This window comes from Lonchura striata, chromosome 4 (assembly GCF_050655825.1).
Source record: "Lonchura striata isolate lonStrDom1 chromosome 4, ASM5065582v1, whole genome shotgun sequence".
Lineage (NCBI taxonomy): Eukaryota > Metazoa > Chordata > Aves > Passeriformes > Estrildidae > Lonchura > Lonchura striata.
The window spans coordinates 74,846,174-74,864,689 of NC_140706.1; the positions used below are offsets into that span (position 1 = coordinate 74,846,174).

An 18,516-nucleotide genomic window follows, 5' to 3' on the forward strand; every position below is an offset into this window, starting at 1 on the left:
TCACTCCAAAAGCTTGTATGGCACACACTTCCTTTCCCAAAATCTCACCACAATATTCTCTACCTTGGGTTCCCATTCCCCAGCGCTTCCACACATCTGAAACTCCATTATCTTTCCTGGATTCTATCTTAATTTCATGCATAATGAACTGAATAGAGGGCTATAATTTAATTTCAGTGGACAAGTAATCAGATTATAGATATCATTCCTGCAGTAAACTTCATTCTGAATTTCAATGGGAGGAAACTTCCACAGGCCAGTGTTAGACATTGTTCTGGAAATTGGTTGGGGACAAGCTATTCACACAATGAGTAGCAATGTGGTAACATTTTCCCCATGGAAGGAAAAAATGGCATATTATCACTTAAAATAGGAACTTGGTATCGCCAGCAGCACAAGGCACAAGCAGTCCAAGGTAATACTTCCATCTTGTTCTCCCCTGTGCTGACGTTATTGGGATTTCTAGATGCTTCTTTTTATTTTATCTTCAAATTAAGTAGGCACAGATGCAGTGCTTAGACTTATACTTGGGATCTGATCTTGTAAAAAGCTGAAAATCCTGAACCAAAGTACAGCCAAAGAGGTCAAAACCCAGTGAAAGCCCTTACATAGCAGGTTTTATTAACTCAAATAACTGGTTTTTCTCGTTTCTGTTGTGCAGGAGTCCCTGCTTAAAAATTACAAAGGACATTAAACACAACTGGGTATTTTTTTAAGGCTTTTCATAGGGTGTTTTTCTTCACAGAAGTTACTAGCTAGAGTTTGGCTGAATATGTAAGGTTTATCAGATGTATTACTGACTCCAGCAGGGAGGGTTAGATGCAGACCCTTATGAACAAGCCCTGTAGATACACAGACAAGTTTCTCACCTCTGAAATGTTGCACATCTTGTGTTCATCAAGTCTTAAAAATTTCTTCATCCTTTCTGAAAACAGGTTCTAAATAAAGAAAACGACATTTCACTGGAGCGTGGGCTCCTCCCTTCTGACTGATGATTTTTCTCATGCAAGGTAAACACTATCTAGAGGCTCAAATTGCATCCCTAGACCACATATGAGAGGTATCTCTGAGTCTTCAAGAAGCCCTGCACGTTTTTGGAGGCATGATCTCTGTGGTGATCAAGCAGTATTGGTACTTTCACGCCTCTTTAAGCTTTCTGCCAGGAAAGGAAAACTTAAAATCACAGTTTGGGCTCCACAGTATGGCCAGGATTTCAGGATGAAACACAGCAGCTGTTTTTTTCCTATTATAACTTCCCAGCTGGCAGATTTTCGGCTCAGAGGTCCTACAACCTGGGCTGATGCCAACAGAAGTACAAAGAGTTGATTACAGAATCGATTCCCCATCCCACAGATAGAAGAGTCGATATTCATCAGAAGGGGTGTTCACAGGCAGGGGATGGCAGAGACAGCCTCTCACGCTTGGGGACACTGCAAGCTCTTTTGGAGGAGCCCACCTGGGCTTGGTGCACACAGCCCCAGCACCAGCATCACCCTGAGGCTGCTCCCAGCTGCCTGAGCAGGAACTCCCTGCAGACTGGGCTCCTCCCCAGTTCCCACTGCTCTGGGCTCTCACCACCCTAAACCTAGTCCCTGTATAAATCCCAATCACTTACTCAGGGCTACTCTTTGCTGGCAGATTTTGATTTTTTTTGGGACGTATTCATTCATTTAAAAAAAACATTTTTCTAGCTACTATAAACTCTAACACTCATTACAGACAAAAACCAACCCCCAACATTCTTTCAGTTGCCTTCCTTGTGGCTCAAATCAGGACTCTGAAACACAAATATTTCCAAGAATCACTTGTTTTCAGTGAGAACCTGTTTTTTCTGTATGAAGTATTCATAAGAAAATCTCAAACTGTATTTCTCAGTGACTCAATAAATAACTCATGTCATGTTCAGTACTTTTGGGTAGTAATTAAAGATTAAAGGCATTCAATAAGATTGCTATTGCTTAATTAAAACCAATAAAAATTATTCCGCATTAAAATATTTGCCTGTTCCCTCTCAGAGTTTATTCTAGGTATATGATAGGAATTTTCCAGCTAATCTTACCTGAAGCAAGCAGGAAGATCTTTTTCCCTGGATGAAAACTTTAGAAAAAACCACATTGTTTTAATCTTCTCACTGTTAAGAATTGTATTGTGTATTTATTCTTCAAACGTGTGGTCCCACATGCATTATTTAATTTCATTAGAGATAATGGACAAATGGATACAGACTATACTTTCATGCTGCTTGTGTTTCTTTGTTGGAATTGTGGAGTTCTAATCTGTTTATTAGCCAATAGAGGGTTATAAACTGCATCAGCCTCTCCAAGTGGCTTTTGAGTCCCTCTGTTGCCAGTTTCTCAGTCTGTAAAACACAGGTGTACTCCTAACACCTTCAAAACAGGAAAAAAACATTACCTCCCTCCTCATGCCATGTGTCCCCTTGCTCCAATTTGTTGGATGAATTATCTGCAGTTATCCTTGCAGAATTCACTCTGCTGTCCCATGCTGAGCAGCCACAGGCGCAGGGAAGGAGCAGAGGGTGCCAAGGAGGGAAATGTGGGATCCACACGCACTGTCGGGGCGATGAATATGAAGCAGCATCCTGCCATGACCCAGGTCCAAAGGAACTGAGTGATGTCTTCAGGACTCTCAGACAATGTGTTCTGGGGCTGGACAATAGAATGATTTGGGAGCTTAGTCTAGATAACCTAACAGAAAAAAAAAAGTCACATTAACCTTATTTTATAAGCTTAAAGGTCTGTCCCTTTGCTTTCTAATTTCTGGGTTTGGAGCTGTGGATACAAAAACAAATGGCAAATTGTGTTTAAAAGCACCTTCTCAAGAAAACATTTGTAAATCTTATTTTCTGGACTAACAGTACCTAGGCCTATACTGTGCTAAGACGTAGCAAGGGGAAATGATAATTTTATAAAATAAAGCTTTGTAAAATTACCTCGGTGGACCAAAATATTTTCACATAACAGATTGTTCCTAATGTGGATTTTTTTTCACCATTATGATTACATAATAAAATATTCCTCTAGCAGAGTTCCATTTGAGCTAGCTCTAGCACTGGCATCAATATAATTCTCCAGTAAAATGCTTAAATCCACTCTCCTGGATCCAAGTCAGAGGCAGTCTCACTGTTAATCCTGTCCTTGATTTCATTTTCTCTATTACTTTTATTTTCATATTGAAGGAAGTTTAAGTAATTATAAGTTAGTCTTTTTATTCTGCATAACCATGATGGCAAATTCAATAATATCATAAATTTTCAGGTCTTATGTATATTTTAATTTCATTTAATGAAAGATGAAAGTATTATTAACACTAAATATTTTGGCTTATCCTAGAACATTGCATTTAATTTTCCATTTTAAATGGTTGTATGTACATTTTCATTAACTAGTCTTTGCTTCTTAGCATCTTATTTTCCTTGTAGGCTTCACAATTTTGATACCTTTAAAAGCCTTTGATCTGCCTTGCACCTTAAAGTATTTAAAACCTTTTTGATTTGATGTAATCATTCTTGTGGTGTTCCTTTGATGTCTTAATTGTATTCATTGCATTGGTATATCTGTTTTTGCTTTCAAAGCGTCCTCTTTGTTCAGAGACAGATACTAATTTACCAATACTATTTTCCTGGTATGACCATCTACAAAAATATGCATTCTTTATTTTTAATTTGAGAGGCTTTTAGATTATGCCAATTCCTAATACTTACCTTCATTCTATGATGTCATGATTGCTAGACACAATGAAAATGCATCCTTTTATATTTGGCACTTATCAAGGCTGCTACAACATCAGTAAAGGTTAAATAAAGGATAGCCTCATAGAGCAGTAGAGCAAGATCTTCTTGAAATATTAATAAAATATTTTGCTGCTTTTTTTACACTGTGCTGTTGTCTGGTTGACATGTAGATACTTGAGCCTTTTATGTTTCACCAATTTTTTTCTGCCTCTTAAAAATTAACTAAGAACTATGCAGTGCACTTCAGCTTTTTAATAATGTGAATGAAAATAGTGCAGAGAACTGATGGCAGCAGGCTGGCCATCTGACCTCTCTGTGTACAGCACACTGCATGCTTAGACCAAAAATTTTCAGTGGCGTGATACTGTTCTACCAGATTTTTAATTATAGGTGCTTGTTGCAGTAAGGTAGAAAAATCATAAAGAAAATCTTCATAAAATCAAGCCTTCTCTCCTGGAATCAGTGCCTTTGTCAAAGCCAGCATCTTGCAAGCAATCCTTTTGTGAGTAATTTATTAGCATAACAAGCTATTCCAAGGTAAAATAACAACTTGAACATATATAAACTCTTTTTGCACTGTTAGGTAGAAAAATGAAAACTATCTCTCACAAAAAACACCCAGAGAGTTTGAGTGACCAGTCAACACAGAATAACAACTTGTTACTAACCAATAAAAGTAATTGGCCAGAAACTACTAACCAGTTGGAGTCCCACACGAGGTCCGTAAAGCTGTAAAAAAGGAGTTATGTGAGTATAGAAGGACTTTTTCCACCACGAAGCAAATGGGGTCCCGTGTGATTTATTCCCAGAGGTGGAACAGCATGATTCCCTGACTGCCTGGTCCTCTGTAGCTTGTAGCCATGTGGAATTACTAGAGAACTTTTCTGGGATGCTCATCTCAGGTCTCCCGTGTGGATGATAAAAACGCGCCCGACGCGCTCGATCAGAGGAGGCATCCCCCGAGTGCCCAGCACGCTGCAATAATGAATTTCTGCTTCCCACTACTCAAAACTCTCTTAGAAACTTTCTATCTGACCAATTCTGGTATCAACATCCACCCGTGACACTAGGATTTATCCATAGGAAAGGAGTCTCCAGCTTGTTCACACATACAGCGTTACAATCTATTGAAACAAGCAGATCAAGATGGATTTAGGGCAGCACAGAATCTGTTCTCATTCACTGGGTCATAACAGACCAGAACCATTCTCCTTCTCACTGAAAACGCTGTAGCAGAAGCAGCCATATCTCTTCTATGGATTTGGTTTTTAAGTGTCTCCCTATAGTTGATCAGAGCTCCTAGAATCAAGTGACTGGATAAGAATTTCAGCTTTCATGTGAAGGAAAATGAAGGTTTTTATCCACCATGACTGTCAAGACCAGCAAGCAAATAAAACAACCTAACCTCATAAATGGAGACTCAAGTAAGGCATAACAGGAATTAATCATTTTATAGGTGTCCATTTTCAAGAACTTTGCAATTCTAGCAGACACTAAAGAAGTGATTTATGGCAATAAAATCTTCCAGGACACCAAAACCCCTGCACTTTCACCTCATTTCTGAAGTGATGCTGCAAGTCAAGATCAATGCATATTCCCCATGTTTTATCCTGTAGAAGTTCAGTTTCCAGTTCCTGTCATTCATAATTCCCCAATGGATCACAGCACAACACAGACACTTTGATTTCCCCAGGCAAAGACATAATTTACATGAGAGGGGTAACACTCAGATTTTATCCCCCAAAAAGAGAAGACATTTGTTTTGTGACTTTTTTGGGACCAAAAAAAAATAAATTAAATAAATGAAAATTTAGGGCTTTCTTGAGTAAACTATTTGTGCACCTTTCAGTCATGTAACCCTTCCCTCATATCTGGTTCAGTATTAGTTTTAGCATAAAATAAATAATATAAAGGACATTAGAATCCTGTGCCTTGCTATGCTTTGACAATATCTTTATGTGCTTCTTTTCCATACAAATAATAATCCTCACAGTCTGTATGTCAGCCAGCCAACTATCTTTTATAATTTCAAGTCATTATTACCATTTTAGAAGTACTATCTGTGAAATAAAGAATATGGTGGAAGTTGTGCTGTACTTTTGCAGCACTGGGTAAAATGGATGTTTTCAAGGTTTAATTATTTTGTGATTGTATCTCTGCAATATCTGCTTAAATAATATTGAGAAAGGTTAACTACTGCATTAGTGCTGATTTTTAAATAAATGTCATTTTGGGAAGCTGAATAGAGGGGAGTAATGTCGAGATGAAATTACCAACAAAGAAATTGTCCTTTCACTGAAGTAAGCCCCACAGACATTGTAATGTAATTTCTTGTTAATGAAAGCATTAATAGAACTTTATCACAAGAGAACCCTCTGAATTTTAAACTATCATAGATCGTTGTTCAAACAGGGTATGACAAAACCATTTTATATTGATTATATATTTCATTTGCACAGCTGGATGCACTAATGAAATATTCTGAGTATATTTCCCAGTAACTCAGAAACAGTAATTAAAATAATTAAAATTCTTTCCACAGCATAAAAATTTGACAAGTATACTGTCATTTTCAGATCCATCACAAAGACCTCAGTGATGTAGTGGAGATTTTAAATGTACCAGTCACAGTCAAATAGCAATTTTGTTCTGTCCTGATACATGTCATGTTGAGTATTTATTTAAAATACTGTTCAGGTGGACAGGCTTTAAGAAAGTGGCATCATATTTTCACCTGATGCTTGAGAACAGCAGATGAACACCAGGAATGCCTTGCAAACATTCAAACAGCACACGTGATTTTTGTGTGCACAGTATGCCAAGAGATCTGCTCTGCACCAGCCACAAAGCCAGCGATCTGTTAAATGCACCATCAGGAAATGCAGCATCACTTCTGCTTTCAGATGTTGTGACAGTCCACACTCCTTTCTCTAATTCTCACCTAACACTTGGGCTATAGCATAATTTCTAGTTGTCAGGCATGGTTTAATTCTATTTTAAATTTTGCCAAAGTGTAGTCTCGAGAAGCTATAAACAGCAGGGGCCAGATTTTAATAAGTGTCTCTGTTACCATCACTTCAGCAACACGATTCCCATTGCTGTAATCACAGGGGGCCTTCACCATGCCTTCAGGGACACACAGTTGAAGCCAAGAAAAATGTCACAGTTATTAACAGATTACAAAGAAAGAAAAGTAAGGAAGCTGCTTTAGCATAGCTAGAAAAGTACTCTCCTAATTAGAGCATTAGAACATTGTTACATTCCTCTCTTCAGTACCAAGTGGTGGTGACATCTATATTTATAGAGGGGTTAAATGACAAGACATTGACCTTTATTAAAATTTGTAGGTGAGGATTCTCTTCTGGTGTCCAAGAACTCCCAAGACCTTTTTCAGCTGTTGTGCACACCCTCCCTTGTCTCCTTGGCCATGTCACAGCCCCTTCCTTAAGCTGCAAGTGCACCCCTATCCAGTGACATCCAGCAAGGCACCAGCACTTCATCCTTCTCCTTTCTTCTGTCCTAAGCTCTTTACCATCTTTGCCAACTACATCCAGCTGAGCTTGACCACCTAATTATAAACACATGCAGCACTTGTCATGTTTTAACTCGCAGTAACCAGGGGAATCTTTTTTTCCCAGAAGCTCCTAATAAACACAATAGTAAGCCACAAACCAAAATTAAAATCAGCTGCTTGAAAGCTCAGTGGGTGTAGCTACATCACTCATTTAGTTTGTTGTAGGGTTTCTTTTGAGAGAGAAGCTGTCTTGCGTCCTTAACTGGTGTCCTCTGTCATTCTTTAGCAGAACTATCATTCCAAGCCCTTTCCCTCCTGGTGGATACAAAAAACGTGGAGCACCCAGGTGTGTCTCCAATGATGCCCAGTAAATCTCAGAAAGGAAACCAGAGTGAAATTAATGCTGAGAAAGTGCAGCGTGGATGCAGGTTTAAGGGACATAACAACTAAAATAAAATCTAACCCCACACCTCTTAGTAAAGCAGATGGATGCACTGGGAAAAATCTACTTTCGCCTATTTCTTACAGACTTATTAAATTACTCCAGAAAATTGTATTGAAGTGGGAGAACAAAGTAGAAATAGGAAGTTAAACACAGTAATAGATTCTTTCTCATTTTTGTTAATAGTTCTATAAAGAACAAAACCAATAGTCATGTCATGGAGTGGGGAACAGGATGTAGCTCAGGGAGGAGGAATACTGTCACCTGAGTGAATCAACCAAATGTGCCTCAGGTGGAGTGGCTGCCCTAATCCAATGCAAAAGCACACAGCCCTTTGGGGAGGAAATACTGAAAAATGGAGCTCTCTGAGCACCCCTACAATTTAATTTTCACTGATCTCTCAGTGGTGTCTAAACCCAATATTTATTACTTTACTCTAGGAATTGAATTTGGTCCTGTTTCTAGTAACCAAATTTTTCTTAACACAAAGCATAATAATAGTTTCAAGTCTTTCACTGTTTTCTTGGTGAAGCAACTGTTGAGAGCAGTCACTGACTTCCAAACTCCTCTTGGAATATCAACCTGCAAGTTTTGGTTATTAAACCACAGGGCTTTATTGTCTATCCAGCCAGGTAGGAAGGCTACCCAGTGCTCTGTCCACTGTCCCCTGTTATTTATTTCTCCTTCTCTGCATGCACACTGCAGTGTACACCCTCCTTTCTTTCCATCTTCCCACTGCCCCTGGGGGTGCCCCATGTGCAAAATGGCATTTACACTGGAGGGTGAGCAAGGTGCAGAAAGCTAAAGAGACCTGTGGAAATCTGGAAAAGTTCCTGGGAGACATAATCTGTGGATTCAGCCTATTGTTCCAAATCCTGCCCTCAATAATTTGGACTTTATTTTCAGCATGCAAATAAAAGGTTTTGTGAAATTTTATGTCTCTACCAATCGCGATTTCAAGGGTCTCTCACATATGAAAAGAAAATTAAAACAAAATTAAATTCACAGCTATTTTTATGTAAATAAAGATGGAATTTTATAGAAACACAAGCATTTTCCATACCTTAGACTCATTCTTCTGTGTCAGAAGGTCAAAAGATTATCTAGGACTTGTCTCTTAGCAATACATTTTAATTGTTCTATATTTTATAATTATGAAAACATTTGTGTCCACCTCCAAATTTCAGTAAAAGTGTAAGAAAGTTTTATTTAACTTTGTAATGAAAATATCACCATAGTGAGAATATGTATTAAATACATATATCTACAGCAGTACAGAAATTTCTGACCTATAGGAATTTAGATAAACATAAATAGTGGGAGTAGAATAACCTCCTAAATTATTCGTCAGTTATCTGCCCCTAGTCCTAGATTAAACAGAACTTGAAAAACAAAGATGCAAAAGAAAAAAAAAATCATAAAAGTAACAGGAAAATTATGTTAGGAGCAAGTAGACAGGAAATGAAATCCATGCAAATTTCCAGCAAGGCAGGACTCAGAAAATTACACTGATTTAAAAATTACAGTAAGGTACTGTAAAATCATACACAAGAGTGAACTTTATGCAGGTCCTGAAGGAGAGTTAATATAGCAAAATACAATGCAAGAGAAAAGGAATTTCTGTACTGTCTGGAAGAGATAAGTTTTGCTCCCAGCCCCTTTGAGCCCTGCTTACCTGACTGATGTGTATTTTGGGCAGCACACTTCCCTCAGTCATCAGGGCCAGGAGACTCGGGAGAGAGGGAGGATTTTTCATCCATTTTGCACTATATGTGAAAGAGAAGGACAGGCATTTATTTCAGTTCTTCACATCACTGATCATACACAGAAATACAATTCATCAATGTCGTTCCACAAAAGGCAAGACATTTCAGCAGAGAATGCTGTCCTATCTGACTACAGCACTACTTTAATTAATGTAATATGTACAGGACAGTATCAGGATAAGTAAACAAGCTGCTACACTTAACAAGACTGTGCTCTGAAAGTGAAATATGCTTCTAGTGTGCTAATGATTTTTTTGTAATTCTAAAAATAATGATGACACGCTGAAAAATAGTTTTCTGTGTGCAGTTTTGCTTTGCCTTCTTTATATAATTATCCTTACAAGTTCATCTAAGTTATTATTTAAGTAATTACATGGAGCACGCCTTTCTGGAAGAGAGTAGCTACAATCTAGGGCTGCGTAGATCAAATTAGATCTCAGCTGCATACATCACCCAGGAAATTTCAGCATTTGCGCAACACATTTATTCAGGTGGAATTTAATTAAACCGAACAAATTAAAGCTGACTAGTGACTCATTTCGGAGCACTGGAGCAGAGGCATAGACAGTGACACTGGAAGAAATTTGTAACCATCTAGGACATTGTCATCTCTCAGTAGCCCTCAATTAGCAATTAATAATTTTGTGAAATTTAAATTTGACTCGCACTGTGCAAAAACCAATTTGAGAAGGGAGACCTGTTCAGCTATGCATTTCAGCAAAGCCATCAAAACGTGCAAGCACTTAAGCACGCACATTTGGAGCCCTACAAGCAAACTGTCAGCACACTGCTTACTGTGTGTATGTACATATAGACTTAATCCAAACTCCCCTGATGCAATTTCAGAAATAGCATAAATATTCCACATTTTTCCTAGAGAAATAGATTATACAAAATAGTCTTGATATGTTCCCATAAGTTCAAGCATTTAAACATTTTCAAAACAAAATCTGCCTCAAAAATACACATTTTGAAAGCAGAGGGAAACATAAATCACTGTGATTGTTAAAGCAAGTGAAAAATAATGGATGAAACTAAAAATAAGTATCAAATAGCATAGAAAATTTCAACAGAGTAAAGTGGTGCTCAGTAAATGTCCAAAACATTTAAATAGCTGAGGATGATTTTCCCATTACTGAAAGAAAAATCCCAGCCCTCTATAGAAACAATTGCAGGAAGAAAAACTGGTAAGCAAATTTATAATCGAAATCACAGCAAAAGGAAAGAATCAGAGTTGGCATCACCAAAAACATATGAAAAAAAGAAATATTCTGATCTGTTTTTTTTGCAATTCAGGAGCACTTAACCAAGGCAGACAATAAACAGGTAAGTCCCAACATTATTTTTTTTCCCACATCCCAACAGAGCCATCTTCTGTGTGGTTTTATCATCTCATGCAGAAGGGCTGGACTAGATGGCCTTTGAAGGTCCCTTCCAGCCTAAACCATTCTATGATTCTATTTCTAGTCCTACACCTCATGAAGCCAAAAAATACTCATTACATGAAAAACAGCCTCGGCTTATCCAGACAAACTGTAAACCAGTTTACAGGAGGCCAGATGCTTCTAAAATTTCTGAGAATTAGATTTCAAGTTCATGGTTTTCTCCTAATGCTTGTAAAAGATACAGCTTTGAGAGCCTGCAAAACTCAGACCTTTCTCATTACTTCTGCAGAACAGCTGTGGCTGCAGTACAAGACCTTCCAACTTTCCAAACACCTTCTCCTTTTCCAAAGGAGCATTCTACAGGAGTGAGGCAGCAGTAAATTGTGGCATTATCTCCTGGGATGACCCTGCCAAGCTGCAGTGCTAAGTGGCTTTTTCTTGGATGGCTGGAGAGACACAATGCACACCTCAACATCTTCAGAAACTGGAAAAATGCTTACAAGACACTGTAGAGATTATTTCACCTTGAAATACATCTGCCATAGGTCTTACTTCTCCAACTCTTTGGAGGCTATATGGGGGAAAAGAGACATCCACTGAAAAGGAAAATTGATTATTTTGAATTTTCAACAGTGAGCAGCTATTCCCAGCTGCTAAGAACTCCAGAGGTTGATGTAGTTTGTATGCAAGAGAGAGAAATATTTTGGCAGCTCCTTATCGTGGCAGCAAATCTTCTGCCCTTTCACATCTGTATTTTGGAGGTAAGAGAGAGAAATTAAGGTGGTCCCCCAGAAAATATTAACTAGTAAATTATCAATGTAAGTCTGCTTTCTTGCTGCTGCTGTCAACAGCTATGAGGAGTTCTTTTCTCCTCATAGAAATTTATGAAAATTTATTTTCTCTACATAATTTTTTGATGGGTAAGATAGCCATAAACATAAACAATTTCATTGTTCAATATGATCAATATGACTTTTAAACCGCTTTAGCACTGACAGAAAGTTGTTTGATTTTTAGTTTCTACTTGGGGGAAAAATCTCTCTCTGTAGATTCTGAGTCTTTAGTATAACTTGGCTACCATTTTTATGAACAGCAAATCTAGAACAGGAAATACGGCTGAATAATCCTTCACCAAGTATTGCATGATCTCAGGACAGTCAAGGCTGAGGTCCCTCATATTGTCACAAACCTGTGGCTAAATTAAACTACCAAGCTATTCACAATAATTTGTAACATTACATATCTACCAGAAATGCTGATTTTACCTTATATTCATCATATTCCTGCTTCCAGATTCTCTGCCTTCTATACTTCCAGGTTCTTTGCAGCAAATGCATAGCAGGCTTAATTCTGCAGTTTCTCAATGAATACATCAATTTTGAGCTCTTCCTTCTCTGGAAGTCTATCAGTGAGGCATGGCAGTGTAAAGAAAAAAATGTAAATCCATTAATACCAAATTTTTGGTGAATACAACCTCAAAATGTTAAAAAGTAGTGGCTTGATCAACAAGTAAATGCCAGCTGAGAATTTTACAAGGAAAAATTCCATTTCATTAACAAATAATATAGAGAAGTAACCAGCATCTTTTACTGAATGTAAAGCAGTAAATTCCAAATATCTGTTATTTCTGTGTTTATCTGGATTTTCCCAATACCACATATAATGCAACATTATACCATAGCAGCCTAGAACCCAGATATTTCAAGTCTACACGAACAGAAGATGGAGAACATAAGAACAACAAATGAATATTCTCCTTGCTTGTCCTGCCAGCCTTGGAGACACAAGCAGGATCTAACAGCCAGTGACTCCCAGGCTGCTATTGAAGCCCAGAATATGGAAAGATGGATCCAAATTTTCCTGTGGCAAGCCAGCAGAAGCCCTCATCCCATGCACATCACCAACCTGGTGTCAAAATTACATTTCCTACTGGTCTGCAGAGGTGTGGATATTATTGCCATGGTTCTCAGAAATTGTGCAAACAATCCTTTGCACCCCACAGATATGAGAGGGGTTCAACTTTGCTTTGATTGTATCTTTGAAAAAATTTTCTGATTACCAAAAATACAAATAAGAGAGCACAGGAGGCTTTGCATTCACACTGATTCTAGCACCCCTACACAGCAGCGTGCTCAAATAGTACAGCAAGAACTTTTTTTGAACAAATTCAATCTTTGCTGATTTCTCCTTCCTCTTCCTTTCAGAAGCCCTTAAAGGTAACAGTGATGGAGACAACTCAACCAAATAAAATATTATTTCAGTTTTATTAAAGGACAGGAAATACAGCTGTTCCTTTTTGGAATAAAGTAGACATCTAAGCTCCTTGTGCTGTGAAGCAAAAGCATGAAAATCCTTGCTCCACAAATACATCTCCTCATGGAGACACACATCCACCGCAGACATCTACCTTTTGGAGCTGGCTCTGCATCTTTTGTCTTTTAAGCCTATCCAAAACTGCTAATGCAGGGAAAGGAGTGCATGTCAGGGAGAAGTTTCATTTACATCTGTTCTTGCCCAGCACTGAGTCCAGCAGAGACAATATGTCACCAACTCACATTTGACAAGCTCTCTGGCTTTTCCATTTCTGCCTGCAAGTGATTTGGACTATCACACAGGGTGAGAAAGCTGTAACTCGGTTTCCTCCAGCCACAGGATGAAAGGTTGCTTTGGTGATTTACATTGAGATTAATCACAATCATGGCCATGGCCAATAGTTATCCTTCTGTGTTCTGGTAATTTAATTTTCCTGCACAGAACTAATCGAAGACAACCGAGTTTGTATTCTTGGTGCTCGTTGGAAGTTTCCTTATTGCTGCTATTGCACATTGCCTGCCTGAGTCAAATGATTACATGGGGTCTTTTTATGGTTCTTTTTTTGGCATAGCTGGGTGGTAAGCCTTGTGTCATCGTAATGAGTCAATTGTTAAAGTGCAAACTAAAATAAATAAAAGCAGACAGGTGGGAGCAGGAGCCTGAGCACCTGACGGGCCATGGGGTGCCTGGATCCAGAGCTGTGCTTTAACACGGATGGGATAGGTGTGTGGCAGCTGCCCCATCCAGCTGTGGCTCCAGGCTCAGGCTGAAGCACCTCGGGCTGGTCTGAGTGCCTCTTTCCAAAGCCCAGTGGTTCCAGCCTGCTGGGTTTCAGTTGTGCCCATTTTTAACAAAAGCAAATGCAAATGAGAAGCTACCCAGAAACAGCACTGCATAGTAATGTCCTATATAAATTTATAATGCAATGGAAACAGATGGTACATTCAGCACTGTCAGAGAAAGCCATTTGGGTTTTGGTATCTATTTCTTTTTTTATTTTTGATGGTATATTTACTCTGTCTATTTTCATTGCTGGGTTGTTTCAACACCTGTATAAATGAGAAATCTACCCTAAGTGAGAGCTGCGCAAACAAACCTTGGTAACAGACACAGCTTTGTCTGTCCAGATGTGATTTTCTGACCAGTGATGTAAATGGTACAGCACACCACTTTTTGATGGCAACCAACAATGTTACCTTGGTTTCTACTTCCAGAAAGAAGGGTTAATTTATGAGGGATCATTAGTAACTATTTCCAAAAGCATGAAAACCTCCTTCAGTTTTTATGAGGCAAGTTTTGTGTTAAAGATGAGGCAACAGATCATTTATTTTGATGCTGTATTTCACACGGTATTTGTATTCCACATTTTCTACAATATTTACAGGAAAGGCCAGTATGGTGATCTTAATTCAGGACACACAGCTCAGAGAAGATTAATTTAGACCAGGCTTGGGGCAACACATAGCTTATGCAATTTACTGTCACCACTTCCACTGAATCTTTGCTGATTAATTCAGCTGCAGACAAAAAAAAAAAAAAAAAGTGACCACAGTTTTTTTAAGGGAGGAGCATGATCAGGGTGGCTGGGTTGTACACTGATATTGTACAGCTTTGAAGTAACTCCTCTAGTGACTTCAGCCAGTGAGAAACTCTCCAGTGAAAAGTTTTCATCAGAAACTGTTCATTCAACCACTAAAATCCACCAAATATCTCATGCCCAGGAGAGAATTTATGGCCATGATGCAAAAAGGCAATGCAAAAGCCCAGCTGTCTATTGCTGGTACACAAAGAAGCTGATTTAACTTTGAAGAATAAACCTCAGTTTTCCATTTTCCAGTGTCCTCCACTCACTGTTTTCTCTCACATTCTGCAAGGCTTATTCTACCTTGCATGCAGTGATTACTTCCCAGAACAAACTACTATTTGAATTCCAATCTCAGAAAAATAACAAAATTGCCAAGCTAGAAAGTATTTAATCTGCTTGGTCATCTTTTTCCTACCCTCAAGCCCACTGTACTGAATCTTTTAAACAGAAAATTTCCTCAGAATAGTAAAATAATTTTTCTTCAAGCAGAGTTTCTCTTTGGACAAAATGGGTAAATAAATATGCATCTCTTCTCAGAAAGCACTGAATACCAATTTTTATAGTATTTCTCACTGTTCACTGTACTGTAAATATCTACACTGGATAGATGAATACAAGGTTTTTTTATCATGAAACAGTTTCCCTGCATCCATCAAAGGTAAATTAAGACTAATGTGAAGTACTGTAACAGTTCTCACATCAGCTCATTCATGTAATAACTTTGTCAACTAAAAGAATGGGCCATTGGGTTGTGAATGACATCCTGAAAGGCAAATCCTGAAAAGTAGGGATGGTGAGTAAAGAAAAGGGGAAAAGAAGAGAAAGAGAACAAGAACTCACATTCTGTGTTCCTTAAAGACAAGAGGAAAATGATTGAGTTCAGTGTAGGGCATGAAGGAGAGAAAATATCTGAATTAATAGTGCAGTTAAAAGTCAAGAAGTGTTCGTCTCTGGGATGTAAAACATATTATTTACATTTTATAGTACTCTCCTAAAATTCTTGTTTTATCTGATCTACTTGTGATGGGATGTCTTCACAGCAGGAGCTGTGGGACCTGGCCCAGTCTGATCAGATCACAACCTCAGTCTTTCCATTCTCCAGCAATTATCAATGAACCTTGTTTTTTCTGTATTTATGATAGCACGGTCTTCTGGACTGCTGCTGTCAGTAATAACACTGAAATTAAGAGCAGCACATTTCAATTAGGTTGCTGATGGGAGCCAGGATGGAGAGCTCCACGGCAGCCATGGGAAGACAGGAAATCCCACTGGAAATTCATTGCACAGCACTGTTTGAGACAAAAATAGCAAACTAAGAAGTATTGACTTGCCAGTGCAGGACGTGATTAAAATTAGATTTCCATTGAGAAACAAATTAGTACATTATGTTATTTTCACGTATCAAATAAATGGATGGCTGTAAAAAGACTTTGTTTATATACCGTTTGTATCTGTTTAACTGATATTTACAGATAAACAAAATAGACTAGAATCTGGAATATATCAATGCAAATCATATGTTTGTCTTCATCCATTGAACAGTTTTTTTGTGAATTTGTTGATAACCTGTTATTTTAATAGTGAAAACCAAGTAAAAACTTCACCCAAATGAGCAAATTCCTTCCCTACTTACTATGCAAATAGAAACAAACTATATTTTCCAATTCTAATTAAACCTCTACCTGTTCCTCAATCAGGTAAATTGCTAATAGCTTCTTGCTATATTATTTTTGGGACCGAGCAGAACTATTCTTGTTGCTATAATTAAGACTTCTAAAATTAATATTTAAATTTTATAAATGCTGGACCACGACATCCTGAGAAATAATAAATACAAGTGTGATTGCAGAGCTGAAGTGAGCTGCTGTGTGCATTTGACTTTCCTTTATCCTGCAGTCTGCACGTCTGCTCACTTGAATGCTATTAAGTTCTGAAGCTGATTACATGGGCTGGCTTGTGAATCAACCAGCCAACCCTTCAGGCACCTAAAAATAATGTTCTGTTGCTTTTGTTAAGGGAAAAAAAAATGCCTGTACCACTTCAAGCAACCTGAGCTAGACCTGAGAGTGAAAGCCCAGCCTGGTCCAACCAATTCAGAACCCTGACATCAAAACTAAAGTACTGCTTTTCATTGCTGAGGGCAGGGAACAGAAACGTGGTGATCTCAGCAGCTGGGCATTCGGCTGGGATGGACGGCAGCACCTTGTCAGTCTGTCTGTCTGCAGGTCTGGCCTTCAGGTCTAAGGCTCTCTAGGCTTTCATACCAGCAGAGAATCTGACACAGGGAGCACAAGAAATGAGTAAAGCAATTGCCCAAAAATGGCAAATGAATCCATCACTGGTCATTATCTGCAGTGAGGTTGTGTTTGGGAATGGGAGAGAGAATTCAGCGTGCATATTAAACCCAGAATGATAAGATTCCTAGAAAAACAAAAATACAAATTACTTTAAGGAATTTTATAAATCCAGTTCAAGAGAGAGAGCAGGTATCCATTCCCTTTCATGCCACTGGTTAAAGATCTTCAAGACTGAAATTCTTCAGATGTTTTAAAGGATCAATGCTGTAATATTTTTTTTACTTTTTTTTTTCTCTCCTTGGAAATCCTGTTCTGAATCAGTTTTGACTCCTCTACATTCACCCAAACATTAAGAGCAGGTAGAAAGAATGGTATAAAGAATATACAGAATGGTAGAAAAGGCAGACAGAGGAAATAAAAAATTCTGTTATGGCATGAAAATAAAAAATGAACCACTTTAAGAGTCTGACTTTCAAAACTAAGTGTCTACCCTCACCCCAATAATATGAAACAACAGAACAACCATTTTTTAGTAAAAAAGATGATTAAGACTTAGTGGAAAAAGGCTGCTTATCCTGCAGTGACTGAGTTAATGGAAGGCCTGAATTGTCCTCCAGAAGCTTCCCTCTGTTGATTTATACAAGAACCTAGGACAACTACACTGCTAATTAGGATCTTCAATTAAGCAGTCAACATTTGGTGGGATAATGCCAACCAAAGCAATTACTCTCACTTTTTTGTACAAATAGAATGCTACACCACGCCTGAAAGATTCATCAGGGAAGGTACAGATCTTGAACTGAGAAAAAATAGGTGTTTATCACTTTCTGTGTTGTCTTCCTTTAAGGACCTCTTGGGGAGCTGAAAGGGTATTTGCAGTACCAAATCAATACAACCAGGCAAGGACATTTGCAAATAGTCCCCAAATGCATCTGCTCATGTCCTGCCCTTTCCTTCATTAAAGAAATTTAGTCTCCTCCTGTATGAAAGCTTGCCTAGAAGATGGGCACAGAAAATGAATGGTTCCCTACCAGATATTTGTAAAATTTCACAAATCTTAATTTCATCTTCCTTCCAATTGTCCTTTCCATTTCCTATGCTTATACTCAGTTAAAAATATAACATATAACTGCTACTAGTTTACATGTTGCTGCAGTTGCTGCACAGCAGCTCCACAGAAACCTAATTAGGCATTGAGCACCAATCTGAACTATAGCTCACCAATTGTTTTAAAGAACATTTCAAAAGAGCAGAGAATTCAGCCAACTCTTACTTTGTGTGATTTAGCTTGTCAATAAGAGAGGGGGTTATGATATTTTCACCTTAATTATCCTAATTTTAAAATTCCTCTTTCAAATGAGAACAGCCTTGCAGAATGGATTTCACGGTTTTAATTATTCCAAAATCATGCACTGCTTATAAAAATTAACAACTGCCTGTAATTATGGGTGCATAGGGGTTTC

The 18,516-nt window shown here is 38.2% G+C and overlaps 1 long non-coding RNA gene across 19 annotated transcripts in view; it reads right to left on the bottom strand.

Moving 5' to 3' along the window:
* Window positions 1-18,516, bottom strand: part of LOC110478808 (uncharacterized) — a 231,979-nt gene that overhangs the window by 123,262 nt on the left and 90,201 nt on the right. For 18 of the 19 annotated variants that reach the window (XR_014954997.1, XR_014954994.1, XR_014955004.1 and 15 more), the window contains 4 exons: window positions 12,124-12,260; window positions 9,383-9,473; window positions 2,413-2,705; window positions 870-938 (listed from right to left, as the gene is read on the bottom strand). This is a non-coding gene — a long non-coding RNA (uncharacterized LOC110478808). The remainder of the gene's footprint in view (window positions 1-869; window positions 939-2,412; window positions 2,706-9,382; window positions 9,474-12,123; window positions 12,261-18,516) is intronic. The other variant, XR_014955006.1, reaches the window with a different exon arrangement.